The following is a 17,974-nucleotide window of genomic DNA, read 5'->3' on the forward strand; positions in this document are numbered from 1 at the left end:
CCAAAATTATTGAATGTAATTTTGTTCATAATATTATCTACTAGGAGGCTTCGCCCCCTGCTCGCTGGCGCTCGCCAACCCCCGGAACTGCTTTCGCAGTTCATTTCGGATTGCTTCGCAATCCGAAGCTCGCTTTGCTTCGCAATCCGAAGCTCGCTTTGCTCGCTCATTGGATACGTTCTTGACGTCTAGCTTTTGTATACTTTTTTAAGCACTGAAGTTCCGAAAAATTTTCACTGTGGAAAATTCTAAACCTGTGCATTTCAATATTAATTTGAAATTGCAAACAGTTCACATATTTTTCTTAATCACACTATTCTAAATTTCAGAGAAAAGTAACTGTTGTAAGTTTTGTTTTAAATTCTTTCCCACCAGAGGGCTAAAACCATATGTTGTAAAACAGTATGAAATAGTACTGAACGCCGGATGTAAAGCATCGGCTTCGATGAAGATAATTTTGTGAGAATTCACCCGATTAGACATATGATGCTCACTACGTGCTCTTGCTCGCCGAAGCCTATCAATTAAAACGTATTAGCGTTTTATATAATGTAGATTAGCCATATGATGATCACTACGTTCTCTTGCGCGACGAATCCTATCAGTTAAAAATGAAAAATGTTGCCAGCGCGAGAAAAGAAATATCATTGGTTTTAATGATGCATACGTACGTATTAGCGTTTTATATAATATAGTTTATATTTATTTTTTACGACATTGTTCGGTTATAAAGTACTAATTAAGAGGTTTGATATATTTATTGCTTCACCTCAACTCAAAGACTGATTTTCAATCTTTTAGACAAATATTTTTCTTTCCTGTTTGTAGAGCTAGTAAGTGTTAAAACTATTTTCGACTGTTCTCTACCTGAAACTTTTGGTCCATATTTTCCTAATTGGTGTTACCCCCAATGTTTTTAGTATCATGAATTCGTCAATAAACGGCATGTTTAATCAGTGAAAATATGTTTTTGTGTCTAAATTCATAACTTAAATCATTGTCTGCATTTATTAACTGGCATGTTTAAGGCTAGGTTTACGGACCATTAAGATTGAGTCTTAATCTGTGAAAATCATTCGATCAAAAGTTATTCAAAGTTGTTGTTTTTTCTATTTCACCTCACTGTACATTAACCTTTGAAGCAGAAGTTCTATTAAACATATTTTTCATACTTTTTACATTTTTTTGTATTAATTTAGGCCAAAATAAGTGGGAAAAATATATTCAGCATTTAAATAAATATGATTATATAAATACTAAATATATTTTTATATGAAAAACAGCATGAAAATATATTTAGCATATGAAACGTCATTTTCTGCGTCAAAGGTGAAATCTTCCAAACACGGCTCACTTCCAAACAATAATTTCTCAAATTTGCACTTATTTGAAGTTTTTATATTAATTTAAACCAAAATAAGTGGAAAAATATATTTAGTATTTAAATAAATATATTTATATAAATACTAAATATATTTTTATATGAAAAACAGCATAAAAATATATTTAGCATATGAAACGTCATTTTCTGCGTCAAAGAGGAAATCTTCCAAACACGGCTCACTTCCAAACAATAATTTTTCAAATTTGCACTTATTTGAAGTTTTTGTATTAATTTAGGCCAAAATAAGTGGTAGAAATATATTTAGTATTTAAATAAATATATTTATATAAATACTAAATATATTTTTATATGAAAAACAGCATAAAAATATATTTAGCACATGAAAAACAGCACGTCATTTTCTGCGTCAAAGGTAAAATCTTCCAAACACGGCTTACTTCCGAACAATAATTTTTCAAATTTGCACTTATTTGAAGTTTTTGTATTAATTTAAACCAAAATAAGTGGAAAAATATATTTAGTATTTAAATAAATATATTTATATAAATACTAAATATATTTTTATATGAAAAACAGCATAAAAATATATTTAGCATGTGAAAAACAGCACTTCCAAACAATAATTTTTAAAATTTGCACTTACTTCGATCTAAGAGAAACAGCTACTTATTAATGAAATTTCTTTAATTTTCAAATTTCAAATTTTCAAACTACTTTTTTTGGATTTTATACTTTAGTACAAATATAATTTCGACACTTCAACAAATTTTTTTTGTAACTATTAAACTATTTTTTATAATTAAAAAATACCTAAATATATTTCTGTTTTTAATTAGTACTCCAGAAAAGAATATATAAAAGGAACACTGGTGTCTCATCTTTGTCAAAAGGTTAGTTAAAACAATACCACGTTGTGAATGGTTTGTGCGGCTTTAACCTTACTTACATGCAAGCTTTGTAACTATCTTTTAAGATTAGAGTATTTATACATGCGAGCTACGTATTAACTTCCAACTCTTCAATTGAGTGTAGAATGTTGTTTACGTTTGGAACATTATAGCCGTATCCGGCACTTTTCCTTAAATCAAGTTATTGTGCAAAACCCGTTGTATTTACGAAGTTGCATTTAAGAAAATCACGTCATAAGTAGCTATTATATTTCCTTTGTTGCATTTATTTTAAAAAGATATTTTAGTGAGGGACGTCTGAAGGAAAATGAAAAACTCTCTTTATAACCCAAAAAACATAAATCTTTCTGTCGACAACAACATGAGACGAATGACCAAAGATACAAAAGGAAAATAAATCCTGGTCCGGTATCTTGGCATCAAAAGTAAAATCAATCATACTTCAATTTCCCGCTGAAAATAAAAAATGCCATTTTTACTCATATATTTTCTTCTCTATTTTTCGCAATAAAGCAGTGATATGTTTGAGATATGGGAGATTTTTAAAACCATCTTTACTTTCTCTACGTGATATCTTTTCCTAAACTAAGTTACGAAAAAAAAAACTGCGCCACTTTAAATTTACATAGTACTACATTTTGTATACAACAAAAATTATACAACAAAAATTACAACGAAAATTGATTTGATAAACTTCCTCCCCCAATCTAGTGTACATTTTGGTTTTAAACAATTCTTGGAATAATTTTAAACTGTACTGAAAGATATTAAAATTAATTCTTGATGCCACTATCCGATTTCCCTGGAATTTTTCCAGATATTTTTTAAAAACTGCTTCTTAGAACTATTTGAATTTAAATCTTGAACACCCAGTGTATAAGGGTAACGGGTGATGTAATGATGAGCTAAACTATTTCGACAGGAAATATGTTTTCATCAAAATGTGCAGTAGTATTATCTCCAAATAAATATTTAAAAAATTTCTTGAGTTTCTGCAAAAAATAACAGGCACTAGCATATTTTTGCCTATAATGTAATTGCGGTATCAAATATTACCAAAAACACCGGTTTGAACTATTGAAATGGAGTGTGTATATATATGTTGACAGTGGGCCGGGATAGCCCGGTCGGTAGGGCGCTGGGCCCATATCCAAGAGGTCGTGGGTTCGATCCTCGCCGGCCGAAGACTCCCCGTGTAGTAAATGGTGACTGATGCACGTTAAATCTGTCGAGTCTCAAAGTCCTCCATGTTCCCACAACAAATCAATACATCTGGGGGTACTGATCCAGGAGTTTCCTTGTCTTCTGGATTGGTTCAAAATTACAAGGCTACGGAGTTGAACGTAAGTAGTCTTAAACCCATGAAATTGGGTCGGCTGTTCAACGACGGTTATAAAATAAAATATATGTTGACAAAAAAGAGAAAATTTTCGTGTTTCTAAAATTTTAATTCAGATCGCACTAATAGTCCGAAAGCACTATGTTTCGCGAATATAACTGTGTGGGATGAAGGAGAAATTTATAACTTTTATTACTTTTCGTGGTTAATTTGTCCACATTCTGTGGTCCTTTCTAGTTTTCTTTGTGTAATTGGCATAATATATATATTTATATACATGCTGTCCCGAAACGACCGCATAAACTCTGCGCAGCTAGATTCCTCGTTGGGAGTACATTAAAACTGCCCAAAGAAGCGTTCCTGTACGATCCATAGTTTTTCGAGAAAAAATACGAAAAACAAAGTATGACGTCACCGTCGGTGCAAGAAAAAACACTTTATTGAACATATCAACAGCAGTATACTATGCACAATTTAAAGCAGATGTTCAAAGTGTCCACCGTGCATGTCGAGGCAGGCTTGAGCACGCCGTGGATATGTCCAGTAAAGTGTTTTTTTCTTGAAACCGGCAGTGACGTCATACTTTGTTTTTCGTATTTTTCGCGTAAACTATGGACGCTTCTTTGAGCAGTTCTAATGTACTCCCAACGAGGAATCTAGCTGTGCAGAGTTTATGCGGTCGTTTCGGGACACCCTGTATAAGTAAAAAGTACGGAGAAAGCATGAAAAAAAATATTAATGAAGAGAGAAGAAAAAAATTATCAAAATAAAGTATTTAAAATAAAAAGAAAATTGAAAAACTATTAAAAAGCCGGAAAACAAAAAAAATGAAAAGATATAATCGCTTCATCAGCTCACACGACTATATCCATGAAAAGGAGTGCTTTCTAATATTATATCAATATAGCCAAAGCGAAATATATCATTACAATAGTGTAAGGAGCACTAAAAAAAGAAGGGAAAAAAAACTTATTAATGTTCTTAATTTTCTCTTTTTTATTCTTATCTTTATTGTGATACATCCATCTTCATCCCATCTTCTATAATATCCGACTCTCATCCTCTATGATTTTATAGACTTTTCAAAATAAACCATTGTAGTATTAAGAAGAAAAAAAACTAAAATAAGATTTTTAATTTAAAAAAGTCTTGATTTTAAAAAAATGTGCTGTTTATGAATAATAGTAAGTAATATCCTTTTGTACCGACAGATGGCGGTACAAAAGGATTGTAATTACGTTGGATATGATATGATGTAAGAAAACCAGAGATAGTATAGGTTCTGATTGGTAGCAGTCGACCATTCAGTTGCTTCCGTAATTTGTGTGATGCGTTATTTGTAATTAGTGTTGTTATAAAGTTCCTGTTGATGATAACCAACTAAATGACATAAACCTGCAAAATAAAGATGCAAAATGTCACAAAACGCACTTAAAACTCTTCTTGATCTTTTGGATATCAAATAAAATATATTCAAATCGCTTTATTAAAATTGTTGAATACCATTATTATTATTTTTATACCTTGTAAAATTTCTAAAAGCGATTCTCATTTATTATTTTATCACTAATACAAAATTTCGATGATGGTCAGAATTACAACTATTTCATAAATCTTATGCAAATATTAAAAATTATCTGAGGTGAATTAGATTCATTGAAAGTTTAGAAAACGTGTTTTTCATTTCATAATAGAAAGGGGTCATTTTCAGTTATCTTTTCTGATCTAGATCGGGTAAATGCTATCTAAACATTTGTTTCTTAATATATTTTTTTTCTTTCTAGAATGGACAAATGGAATGTTGGTAAAAAAAATAACACAAGGACTGTCAGAATTTATCGGCATCTCGAAGAAGATCAATCATACAACAATATCCTTTTGCCAAAGAAATTATTCCTAGAATTTTCCTCTTATTTTCTCATATTCCCTAGGGTCATGCGAAAAGATATAGAATATTTTATTCTTAAACACTGCGATGTGGGAAAAAACTTATAACGGTAGTTCTCAAAAGATAGGAGTGAGCTTTGATAATAATTAAGTTTAAATTTAATTGACACTAAATTTATATTCCTGCTCTGTTGCAGAAATTAACATAAATTATTACGAAACTTTCGATAATTACATAATTTTTTTCCGGACAAAAATGACACATTTTTGAGATTCATAATGTTAAGCCTTTGACGCATGAATTTTTATGAAACATATTTTTCACTCCTGTTTTTATTATTTTGTATTAATTTATGCCAAAATAAGTGAAAAATATTATATTTAGTAATTTTAATTAATTTATGATTATGAAATACAGCAGAAAATACTGGTGTCTTTTTCTGCCTTAAAAGTAAAATCTTCAAAACAAAGCTTACATGGCAATCTTGTTTTTTTTAATTTGCTCTCATTTTCAGATCTAAGAGAAACAGTTATTCATCATCGACATTGTTTTTTAAATTACAAAATCAATTATATTGACAAATTTTAGAATATGAATGGAAAAGAAAATTAAACTGCTTTTTTCTGGACTTTATATTTTAGTACGAATATAACTCAGATTATCTAATGGATTTTTTTCGCAACTATTAGACTGTTTTTTTTTTATAATAAAAAATAGCAAAATATTGCTTTGTTTGTAATTCGAGCATCAGAACAAAAATATACAAAATGGACCGTCCCTCAGTGGACTGTCGTTAAGATACGGTTCCCAGCAGATCACCGAAGTCAAGCATCACTGGTTGCGGTCAGTGTGTGGGTGGGTGACCCACTTGGATCAGTCTGCGTAGGGACCGAGGGTGTGCGGTATTGGTCCTCGTTAAACTGTGCTACCGTAAAGTGCTCGACTTCGCGCGCAGGTCGTTGGGCTACCTAAGCAGGGATGCCATCCCCTCTGCAGAGGATCAAAATTGTGATGGCATGTCTTCGGATCATCCTCAGGGATGTTTCCCAGACCGTCGCCAATAGCCCATTGTGCAGCTCTAGTGCGACGTAAATCAACAACAACAACAACAACGAAAAGAAAATTAAACTGCTTTTTTTTTGGACTTTATATTTTAGTACGGATATAACTCAGATTATCTAATGGATTTTTTTCGCAACTATTAGACTGCTTTTTTTATAATAAAAAATAGCAAAATATAGATTTGTTTGTAATTAGAGCACCAGAACAAAAATATACAAAATGGACAGTCCCTCAGTGGACTGATCGTTAAGACACGGTTCCCAGCAGATCACCGAAGTCAAGCATCACTGGTTGCGGTCAGCGTGCTGGTGGGTGACCACTTGGATCAGTCTGCGTAGGGACCGAGGGTGTGCGGTATGGGTCCTCGTTAAATTGTTCCACTGTAAAGTGCTCGACTTCGCGTGCAAGTCGTTAGGCTACCGAGGCGGGGGCGCCGTCCTCTCTGCAGAGGATTAAAATTGTCATGGCATGTCTTCGGATCATCCTCAGGGATGTTTCCCATACCGTCGCCAATAGCCCATTGTGCAGTTTATGTGCGACGTAAAGGAACTACAACAACAACAAAAAGGACAACGGTGTCTCATGTGCGTCAAAGGGTTAACTGATCCGATGTAGCAAAAATATTATGCTGTCAGATGTTTTAAAATGAAAATATGATAATAAAGTTTCGATAGGACGATTACTTGCTAACATCAGTAAAAGGACGCTATACCGTGGAAGTAACGCTTTATGGCAAATTCTGTTTTTCCTACATGTGTAAACCTTAAAGTTTTAAATGTTTAATCCTATGTAGAAGATGGGACACCAATGACGCTTTCATATATTTTTCCCGAAACTCTAATTCCAAGGAAAAATATATTTTGGTATTTTTTAATTGTAAACAGTCTGATAGTTACTGAAAAAATCCGTTAGATTATCGGAATTATACTTGTACTGCAACATAAAATCCAGAAATTGTAGATTTAAAATTTTTTTCCCTTTCATTTTCAAACATTTATCAATAATTGATTTTGTAAATTGAAAAAATTTCAATGATTAGTTACTGTTTTTCTTAAATCTAAATATCAGCAAATAAGTGCAAGTTTGAAAAATTATTGTTTGGAAGTGAATCGTGTTTGGTAGATTCTACCTTGAATGCTGAAAAAGGCACCGGTGATTCATGCAGCATTTTATAACCATAAATTATCAAAATGTTAAATATAATCATGTTTAATGCTGTTTCATGTATAATGCTGTTTCATGTTTTAAAGAAGAGGTATTTTTAAAATTCCGTTTCTCAGGAAGTATTTGACCGATTTCTCTCAAATTTTGCGTTTTGCCATTTAAAATTACATTCTTTGAAATTATATACAAATACCTTACTTTTTACAATTTTTTCGACCATTATAGTCTTCAAAAATTTTTCAATTCACTTAAAATGTACTCGAGACATGGCGAAGTGCGCAAAAAGTAAAATTAATATTTTGGGATGCAGACCGTGGATCGTTTTCCTGACCAAACTATTTGGGACCTTATTTACTAGATTACCGTTACTCCTTACATTTTATGGGTCAAAAATCCTAATCGGTTGAAAAAAGGTTTGTTTCTTCAGAGAAAGTACCTTTTTGAGTCTGATTTTGCAACTTCAAGTGTCTTCTGCACTAATTATATAGCATATTTGACGTCACGCCCTCAAACCATTAAGACTCAGTCCTAGAACGAGAAAATTTGATCATGAGATCAAAAATTATTCAGGTTATTTCGTTTATTTTTGCTCACTGTACTCACTTAGTTTTATATAACTTTGTTGAATATTATAATGGAAACTTTTACGATCGTTTTCTTAAAAATTGTATGACTATTACGGGGTTAAGATAATCTATGTTAAAACTCAATGAAAAAAAATATATATATATTGTTATATTTCTTAAAAACAAGGATATTTCTTATAAGTGGTGAATATGCGATACTAATATAATCTGATGTCTTTTAAATGCAAACAGCGCCAGTTACAGCGAAACCATTTAGCGTAGGCCATATTTCCAAGATTCGCCACGTTCCGCAGTGGCTGCTGTTCAATTACGTCGCACTAGAGCTGCACAATGGGCTATTGGCGACGGTCTGGGAAACATCCCTGAGGATGATCCGAAGACATACCATCACAATTTTGATCCTTTGCAGAGGGGATGGCACCCCCGCTGCGGTAGCCCGACGACCTGCACGCGAAGTCGAGCACTTTACGGTAGAACAGTTTAACGAGGACCAATACCGCACACCCCGGTCCCTACGCAGGCTGATCCAAGTGGTCACCCACCCGCACACTGACCACAGCCAGGGATGCTTGACTTCGGTGATCCGCTGGGAACCGTGTCTTAACGATCAGTCCACTGCGGGACCGTTCCGCAGTGGACTGATCGTAAAGACACGGCCACCGAAGTCAAGCTTTACTGGCTGCAGTCAGTAAGCGGGTGGGTGACCACTTGGATCAGCCTGCGTAGGGACCGAGGGTGCGTGTTATCGATCCTCGTTAAACTCCTCTACCGTAAAGTGCTCGACTTCGTGTGCAGGTCGTCGGGCTACCAAAGCAGGGGAGGCATCCCCTCTGCAGAAGATCAAAATTGCGATGGCATTTCTTCGAATCATTCTCAGGGTTGTTTCTCAGACCGCCACCAATAGCCCATTGTGCAGCTCTAGTGCGACGTAAATCAAGTACCTACTTACCAACCAAGATTCGTCGCTATAAACATCAATCTGGTAGTCTGTAGTCTTTTAGACTTGGAAATTATGCAACCTCCTTTGTCGAGCGGTATACCCCAACAAGAGCTGTGCGAAGCGTGGAGGTAGCGGGTTTAAATCTCGCTGTAACCATGGATGTGATGTCCTTCATTGTATTGTACCAACTGTCCTTCTAATTGACAAAGTTTTATAAGCCTTAATTGAGCACACAAGCTTGCAAATGCATGTTGCAACAATAAACAATAAACTTTAGGCCTCCCTGACCGAGTGGCATTGCCCGCTAAACACTGTGTGAAGTGTGGAGAGGGCGGGTTCGAAACCTGCCACAACCCTGGATGTATTCTACGTGATGTCCTTCTCTAAATTGATCTATCTTTCCTGCTACTTGACAAAAGGTTTATAAGCTTATATAGAGCAAACTAGCGTGAAAATGCATGTAGTTTTAGTCCCGCAGTAGACTGATCGTTAAGACACGGTTCCCAGCAGATCACTGAAGTCAAACATCACTGGCTGCTGTCAGTGTTCTGGTGGGTGACCACTTGGATCAGTCTGCGTAGGGACCGATGGTTCGCGGTATTGGTCCTTGTTAAACTGTTCTACCGTAAAGTGGCCGACTTCGCATGCAGGTCATTGGGATACCGAAGCAGGGGTGCTATCCCCTCTGCAGAGGATCAAAATTGTGATGGTATGTCGTCGGATCATCCTCAGGGATGTTTTCCAGACCGTCGTGTATAGCCCATTGTGCAGCTTTTGTGCGACGTAAATGAACTACAACAACAACAGTATGTAGTTTTAATAAAGCAATAATCAATTAAATTGCAAATTGTTAGGATTTGGTTTCTTTTCATCTCCAGAAATAGGTATTTAGTAAGAATTAATTATACTGAATATTTTTTAATCAAGACTGTTTTTGAACTTTAGAAATATGTTTTCAGTTTTTTGTGATTATTTGTATTACCAAGTTGTGATTATTTGTGTTACCAAGTTGTGATTATTTGTATTACCAAGGTATTACCCTTAAATCTTAGCATTGCAATTCAAATTAACAGGGAAGTGTATTCCAGTTTATTTTAATAGGAAAACAGTTATTGCAGGTATTTAATTTACATAATATATAGTAAGTATATCGAACTAAAATTTTAATAGTTAGTTTTCAATTTCGATGATTCTGTATTTTCGATTCGGTTTTAATTGCATTACCAAATAAAACCCGACTCTAGTTTTAATAATTTGGGAATGATAAAAACTTAAAATTAGATTGTTTCGAATTATAAATGCAATACTTTTATCTCTGAAACTTTGGATTAAATACTGCATTGCTTAACGTAATCAATTCAAATGAATTAATTCGATTTTAACTGTGTATTAAAAAAAAAACTATCACAAGCATATTTAGAGTAACGGAAATTTACAATTTGAATATTTTTAATTAACTCACCATTTTTTAAATGTTAGATTATGAAAGATTAAATATTGTAGTGCTATATATATTTAATATAACTTAATTTTACCGTATACCTGCAAATAGGTGTTATTTTTATTTTTAATTAAAAACCATTGCTGATTTTTAAAATTTTCAGAACCTATAATTTGTAAGTTGTAAATTTTGAATTATTAATTTAATAATTTTGCAATCTAAGCTTTAGTATAAATACGGCATTGCTATATTTTATTCGATATGATTTAAAACAAATCGAATTATAAATTTAGTTATGTTATCAAACAAAAACTGTTGTTGGTTTTAACTTTATCAGAGTAACACGCATTTGCAATTTGAATTATAGATTTAATAATTTTGCAACGCAAACTCTAAATTAAAAACCAGTTTAATCTATATATTCGATATGAATTAAATAAATCGTACTTAAGATTCAGTTTTACCATTGCTATTATCGTCCGGCAATGGACTGATCGTTAAGACAGGGTGGTTCCCAGCAGATCACCGAAGTCCAGCATCACTGTCAGTGTGCTGGTGGGGGATAACTTGGCTTAGTCCGCGTAGGGACCGAGGGTGTGCCGTATTGGTCCTCGTTAAACTGTTCTACCGTAAAGTGCTCAACTTCGTGTGCAGGTCGTCGGGCTACCAATACGGGGGTGCCATTCCCTCTATAGAGGATCAAAATTGTGATGGTATGTCTTCGGATCATCCTCTGGGATGTTTCCGAGACCGTCGCCAATAGCCCATTGTGCAGCTCTAGAGCGACGTAAATGAGCTACAACAACCATTGCTATTATCAAAGCTTGTTTTAATATTATCAGAATGACTTAAATTTGCGAACTGACAATTGGGCACTTTCATTTCAAGAAGACTTCCTCTCATACCGGCACATGTGTTCTATGACGTCAGTGTCAGCTAATCTTTATCAACAAAATGGCGTACTAACGTTGAGATAAGTTTCTCTACATAAGTTAGAATGTTAATTAACCATAAGTCAATTAAATTCTGAGCCGTATCGCACATCGAATTAGTTGAAATGTAATTCTTTCTACTACTTCTACTTTTTTTTTACCTAACTTAGACTTAATGTTTGTTAATGTGTTTTATTGTAACCATGATATATTTCTGTTTTGTGTATCTGGCAACTTCGGTGCATAATTAGTTTATGTTCCACATGGCTTGACGGGCTTAGCACACTCGAAATAAAAGGGAAAGAACAATTGATAACGTAAACAAATGCCAAGTTTCAACAACCAATCAGAATCGAGATACGCACACTACGTCGCTTGTAGGTACACCCATTTGAGTAGCTGGCAATACACGTTTGTATTGTAAATATTATCTTTGATTGTATACCATTTGATTGTATAAAGTAAGAATTTTACGTTGAATTTAGTTATGAATTTAAAGGGAAATGAATGTTCAAACTTGAATGAGTGATTAAATCTGCACAAGATTTTAAAAGTAATATGTGCTGTTTATTTTTACACTGTCAATTCTCTTAAGTTTGAAACAAAAAAATTCATTTCGAAAAATTTTAACTATTGACTACCTTATTTTTTGTTATATTTGTCTTTCTTTAATATGAAACTACAAATTTTTATCAATGATTTAAAATTTCAATGAAAATTCCCCTTCGGGAGGCTGTATAGAAGTAAAGAATTATGTGTAGATGCTTCTAAGTTTTTGTTTACCTACTTCATAAATTTGCTTTGAAATTTGGGAGTAAAGCTGAAGTATTGTTGAAAGCATAATCGCTAGATTCAATGAAAAAGTGGATTCCACAGAAATTATTTTTTCATTTTCTGTTGTACTTGATTTTTTTATATAGTAATTAAAAAAATATAAATGATAAAATTATCAATAACGCGTCACTTTTAAATTTATTTATTATTTAAATAACCGATATGTTAGTTAAAGATTTTGGAATATTGAAAATGCTAGAAAATTTTATTTCAAATATATTCTAGATTTTGAAATTTATGTTCAGGACAAAACTATAGGCTATTATTTTGGGAAAAAAGGGAAGTTTTCTGATGGATTTTTAGGCAGTCCTTAACCAACTTTAAATCAGATTTTCATCTGAAGGTGCAGATGCTTTGATAATTGCTGGAGGCATTTGCCACCTTTTTTGCCAGTGTGACATTGGCTACATCGGGCAAACTAAACGTGCAATACAATTTAGACTTCTGGAATTCTTCAAGATCTGGAATTCTTGATATTTCTATCAAGAATTCCAGAAATCTTAAATAGCTTCTCATTGATCCGTGGTGCCTCAGGGGATAGAGCGCTCACCTCCCAATGAGGTGAACCGGGTTCGAATCCCGGCAATAGCTGGTTGATTCGAATTCCGCACCCGGCTCGCACCGACCACAGTGCTGACATAAAATAACCCAGGTGGTAGACGGATCATGGGTTAGAGTCCCCTACCTGTCAGGCTAACCGTGGGAGGTTTTAGTAGATTTTCTCTCCATGTGACGCAAATGCGGTTTAGTTCCAACAAAAAGTCCTCCACTAAGGCAAATTTCATCCAAACTTGATCCAGGAGTTCCCTTGTCTTCTGGATTGGGTTCAAAATGACAAGGCTGCAAAGATGAACATTGGCAGCCATAAAATCAAAATTTAGGTAGGCTGTTCACGATGCTTATAAAATAAAATAAAATTATATCTTTGTTAGAATCTTTGGTATAAATTCAATTTTGTGAATGCCGAAGTTATTTTCGATCCCAGTCACATTAGCTCGTCTTGATGCCTTGGAATCTTGTTTTATTCATATGAATGTTGATTCCCTTGTTAACGACATTAACACCTCCCTACCTCTCCTTTGCACGTGGGGATGCATTTTATCCAGATTTGCCCCTCTCGGCTACTGTGGTTTCTCTTGTTTTGTATGTAATCTTTTTTTCTCTTTCAGCTACTCAGATTTTCTTTAGTTTTGTTTCTTACCTTTATTTTTCCATTTTTCGCTGCAAATTTTACGTTACTCTTTCAAATTTTGATCTATCACATATACGTCTGAAAAGGCGCAAATTTTTTAAGCGCTTTAAACATGCCGACTCTTATTTTCTATTTGTATATTTTTGAAGTGAATGAAGTTTTCCATCATGTGATATCTCACCACTTTAGTTTCTTGGGATTATATATTTAATTAAGTCTGAAATGTATCTCTTGATAAACTGTATTTAATTATGTCTGTATTTATACATCAGTCATACGGTCATTCAAATCAGTTGTAATCGTGTCGTGAGAATGAATATATGTAAATCAAGTACCTACTTACCANACGAATTAATAGAAGTCGAATGGACTTTAAACAAACATCTAACCTCTGCAAAAGTAAAGATGGTTTGATTCTGACAGACAAACAGGCTGTACTCAGCAGATGGAGTGAACATTTCCAAGAAATGTTCAGTAAACATGATCAATCCTATTGCTCTGGGAGCGTTTTTGAAAATAAGAATAATGAAGATATACCTCCACCTGAACTGGGCGAGGTTGATATTGCTATAAAAAAGTTAAAAAACAACAAAGCAACTGGGCACGATAGGATAGCAGCTGCACATATATATATTTATATATATATATATATATAAAGATTGGTCATGCTTTGCACTAAATTTCATTTCTAAAAATAATTATTATAAAGGTCATTGAAATCATTCTTAATCATTAAAAAAAATTCATCGTTAAGTAAATCTCTCTTTATTGATAAAATACTTCAAATTATTATTTGAAACTGTTTAAATTTTTTTTTCATTAAGAATTAGTTTTCACTCAAATATCGTGCTTTTCGATTTCTTTAAATATGGTGGTACGGAAAGTGAGGCTCTTACGCTTTAATAAGCTTTTCTTTTTTTTGGACAAAAATCCTTATCTTGTGTGAAGTATGATATATGTTTGCCATTAACTCGATTGTGGGAATTAAACACCTGTGATTCAGATTTTTTCTTGCACCGAATAAGGTAATATTTATTATCCTTTTATGTGTAATATTATCTTATATGCAATAATAAATGTAAATATTTAATTTTATTACCCATTTTATATGGAAAAAAATTAATTCAAATTTTATACTATATTAAATTTATTGGATTTTATCAAATTTTGAAATTAATTTTTTTAATAAAAAAAATGTTTTAGATGGAAAATAAAGGAGAAATATTCAGATGAAGATATATTGATTAATTGAGGATTGCAAAATATTTAATGAAAATGTTTTACTAAGGGGGGGAATATTATTTACTTCAGCAACGTTGAAATTAAATATGTGATCCTCGGATTTAAATGTCGGAAGTAAATTAATGTAAAATAACATTTATGCATAAATGACAGGGACTGGTAAAGTATTAATTTAAACAAAACATTTTCTACTCCTAATAAAGTTAAATTATATTTATTATGATTTACATAGACCATAATTGTTTTTAATAACTGATTTTTCTTATTGAAAATAATAGGTAGGGATGTTTAATAATGACTAAACAATATTTTCTGAAATTTTGACAAGAATATTCTACAGTAATGAATAACAAATTATATCAACTAACATTACGAATGAGCCACTGTGGCTCAGTGAATAGAGCGTTTGTCTCCCAATGAGATGACCTAGGTTCGAATCCCAACTTGGCTGTTGGGTAAGAACTTTCAACTCGACTTGCATCGACGACAGTGCCTCTAAGAGTCATATAATTAATATTTCACTATTTTGCATGCATTGCCACTTTCTGTCTCTAGCTCTCTTTATATCAATAATCTGCACATCTCGTGTTTAGATGTGCACGTCACGATCTGCTCATCTCGTGTTCGAGAGGCATCGAGCGGCAACTGCAATAGGCTGTGAACAAGATTTTAAACTGGTTCGAGAACAATGGTAGCTCCCTTTAACATTATAAAAGTCGCTGCACCCACTTTTGTCGTAAACGTACCCCTCATAATAGTCCTCACGCCTCCATTCGTAACATTACTATATCAGTTGCACCTCACACAAAATTTTCAGTCCAATATCCGATAGCTGCCTTTCATCCCTCATATCATACACTTTATTTTATAACCGGTGTTGAACAGACGACCCAATTATGAGTTTACGAATATTACTGTTCAACTCCGTTTCCTTGTAATTTTGAACCATACCCAGAAGGCGATTGAATTCCTGGATCAAGCGTTGGGGCATATTAGCCTTCCTGGAAGACTTTTTGATGGAACTAACCAGCATTTGCGCTACTTAGAAAGGAAAATTTCCACGGTTAGCTCGATGTCCAGGGGATTCTTACCCATGATCCATCAAACACTGGGGATAATTTACGCCAGCACTGTGGTCGGAGTGAGTCGGGACCCGCTGACCAGTCCCCGCTGAGATTCGAATTTAGGTCATCTCATTAGGAGGCGAATCCACCGAGCCACAGTAGCTCCATATTATACATTTATAGAAACGATGCGAGCAGAATTACTTTGCATTTATCAAGTGCTGATATTATCGTGACTTGATTATGCATGTGCAGTTTATGGCTCTGAATCCGCGTAAAACCTACGTGTTAAAATTCTGTACATCACTATTCCGTACGCAATGAGCATTTCGTACACCTCTCGATGGAACTTTATTTGTAGTTCACCGTCAACAACTAGTAGATTTACGTCACATGCAGTTATCTCTAACTTACTACTGACGTGTCATGTCCTTTAAATCGCATCCTCTACAGTGTGATGCTGTTTTATCAAACTTGGAGAGATTGCGTGTAGCTGGACTATCACAAGTAAGTTCATTTTATGCACCCACTCACTCATACGTTTGACACTTGAGAGTTACTGTCGCAATCAGTGGATATCCTTCTCATACCACTACACTCTCAGACATGAAGAACTAACTTTTGACGATTCAGCGATTCCTGAGCTATACTTCGTCAATTTTGAAAATCATTTCGTCCCGAAATCATTTGTGATGGAACGTAAACTCTCAAATATATTACGAAAATGTTTCCTCAACTCGGAACCTCATCACAGAGTATTGTGGGAGATTTTTAACTAGAATGACGAAATTAGAATATAGATTAACGATCGAAACTAGAATGACGAAATATTTCTTAACGTTTGATGCAATTTGGGTTATTCTGACGAAATATTCGCTTGGAACCAGGAAACTGTTTCGTCGGAAGTGAAGAAAGTTTCTTGAAATTTGGGTATTCATTTTTTCACGGTGCATGAACCATAATCTCCGTATAAATTTCATTCTCCTTTTTGTGAGATATACAATAAATAAAACGTTGCACGCAACATTTATCAACAACTATTCGCTTCTCATCGTCACCAATATTTAGAGTATGTGCATGTTTTTAATGACTGTTCAAAATCTGTTGGATACGTAGGCTGTGGTATTATCATAACTGATGCTACTTATATCTACAAAGTCCCAAATATCAGCCCCATGTTCACCGCTGAAGCTGTTGTCATTATTCAGGCATTTCTTCGTGCTCTACACGGAATTATTGCTTGCACCCCGATAGAGTGTTTTGCACCAGTTAGAAAATCTTCGCAGTGATACGCTCATCCAATTTTATATTTCTTTAAACATTTGCAAATAACTCTTCACGAAAAATGATTTGATACTTTATTTTACTAGGTACCGAGTCATGTTAGTATACCAGGAAATAACTTGGCTGATTCTGTAGCATGATCTGCTACTACTGTCTTTATCCTATCTGTGCCTTTTTCAGACATGAAATTTCATATTCGGCAGCTAATTGCATCCCTTTGTTAATAACATTGAGATCTTCTAATCCATAATAAACCTTATAACATTAAATATGATCTGGATCCGTTGCCTGTATTGCGTCTACGCAAAGAAGATGTAAATCTCACTCTTCTCAGAATCATATATGGCAACGTTACTTTTAAAAAGTAACGAGTATTTTTTAAAAAAGTAACGAGTAAAAAGTAAAAAGTTCTTATTTTAAAAAGTAACGAGTAAAAAGTACAAGCAAAAGTACAAGTACTAAACAAAAAAAGTAACGATTTGAAAGTACATTTCTAGGAATTCGAAAATTCAAAGTAGCCTAAAACTTTATTGAATAATATTCTTATGATCTTTAATGTGTTTGCAAAATTGTTGTTATTTATTTAATTATTTTTAATTTTGAAAGTTATGGACATTAATTTATTTTTAAATTCGGAAGAATATTATAATATAATTTTGTAATATAGTCGTTTAATATAATTTTAAAATCAAATATAATTTTAATATCAAACTTTTTATGGATTTGCACGAAAAAGAAATTTTATCTATTGA

The sequence above is a fragment of the Parasteatoda tepidariorum genome, chromosome 9, assembly GCF_043381705.1.
Source record: "Parasteatoda tepidariorum isolate YZ-2023 chromosome 9, CAS_Ptep_4.0, whole genome shotgun sequence".
In the NCBI taxonomy this organism is placed as follows: Eukaryota; Metazoa; Arthropoda; class Arachnida; order Araneae; family Theridiidae; genus Parasteatoda; species Parasteatoda tepidariorum.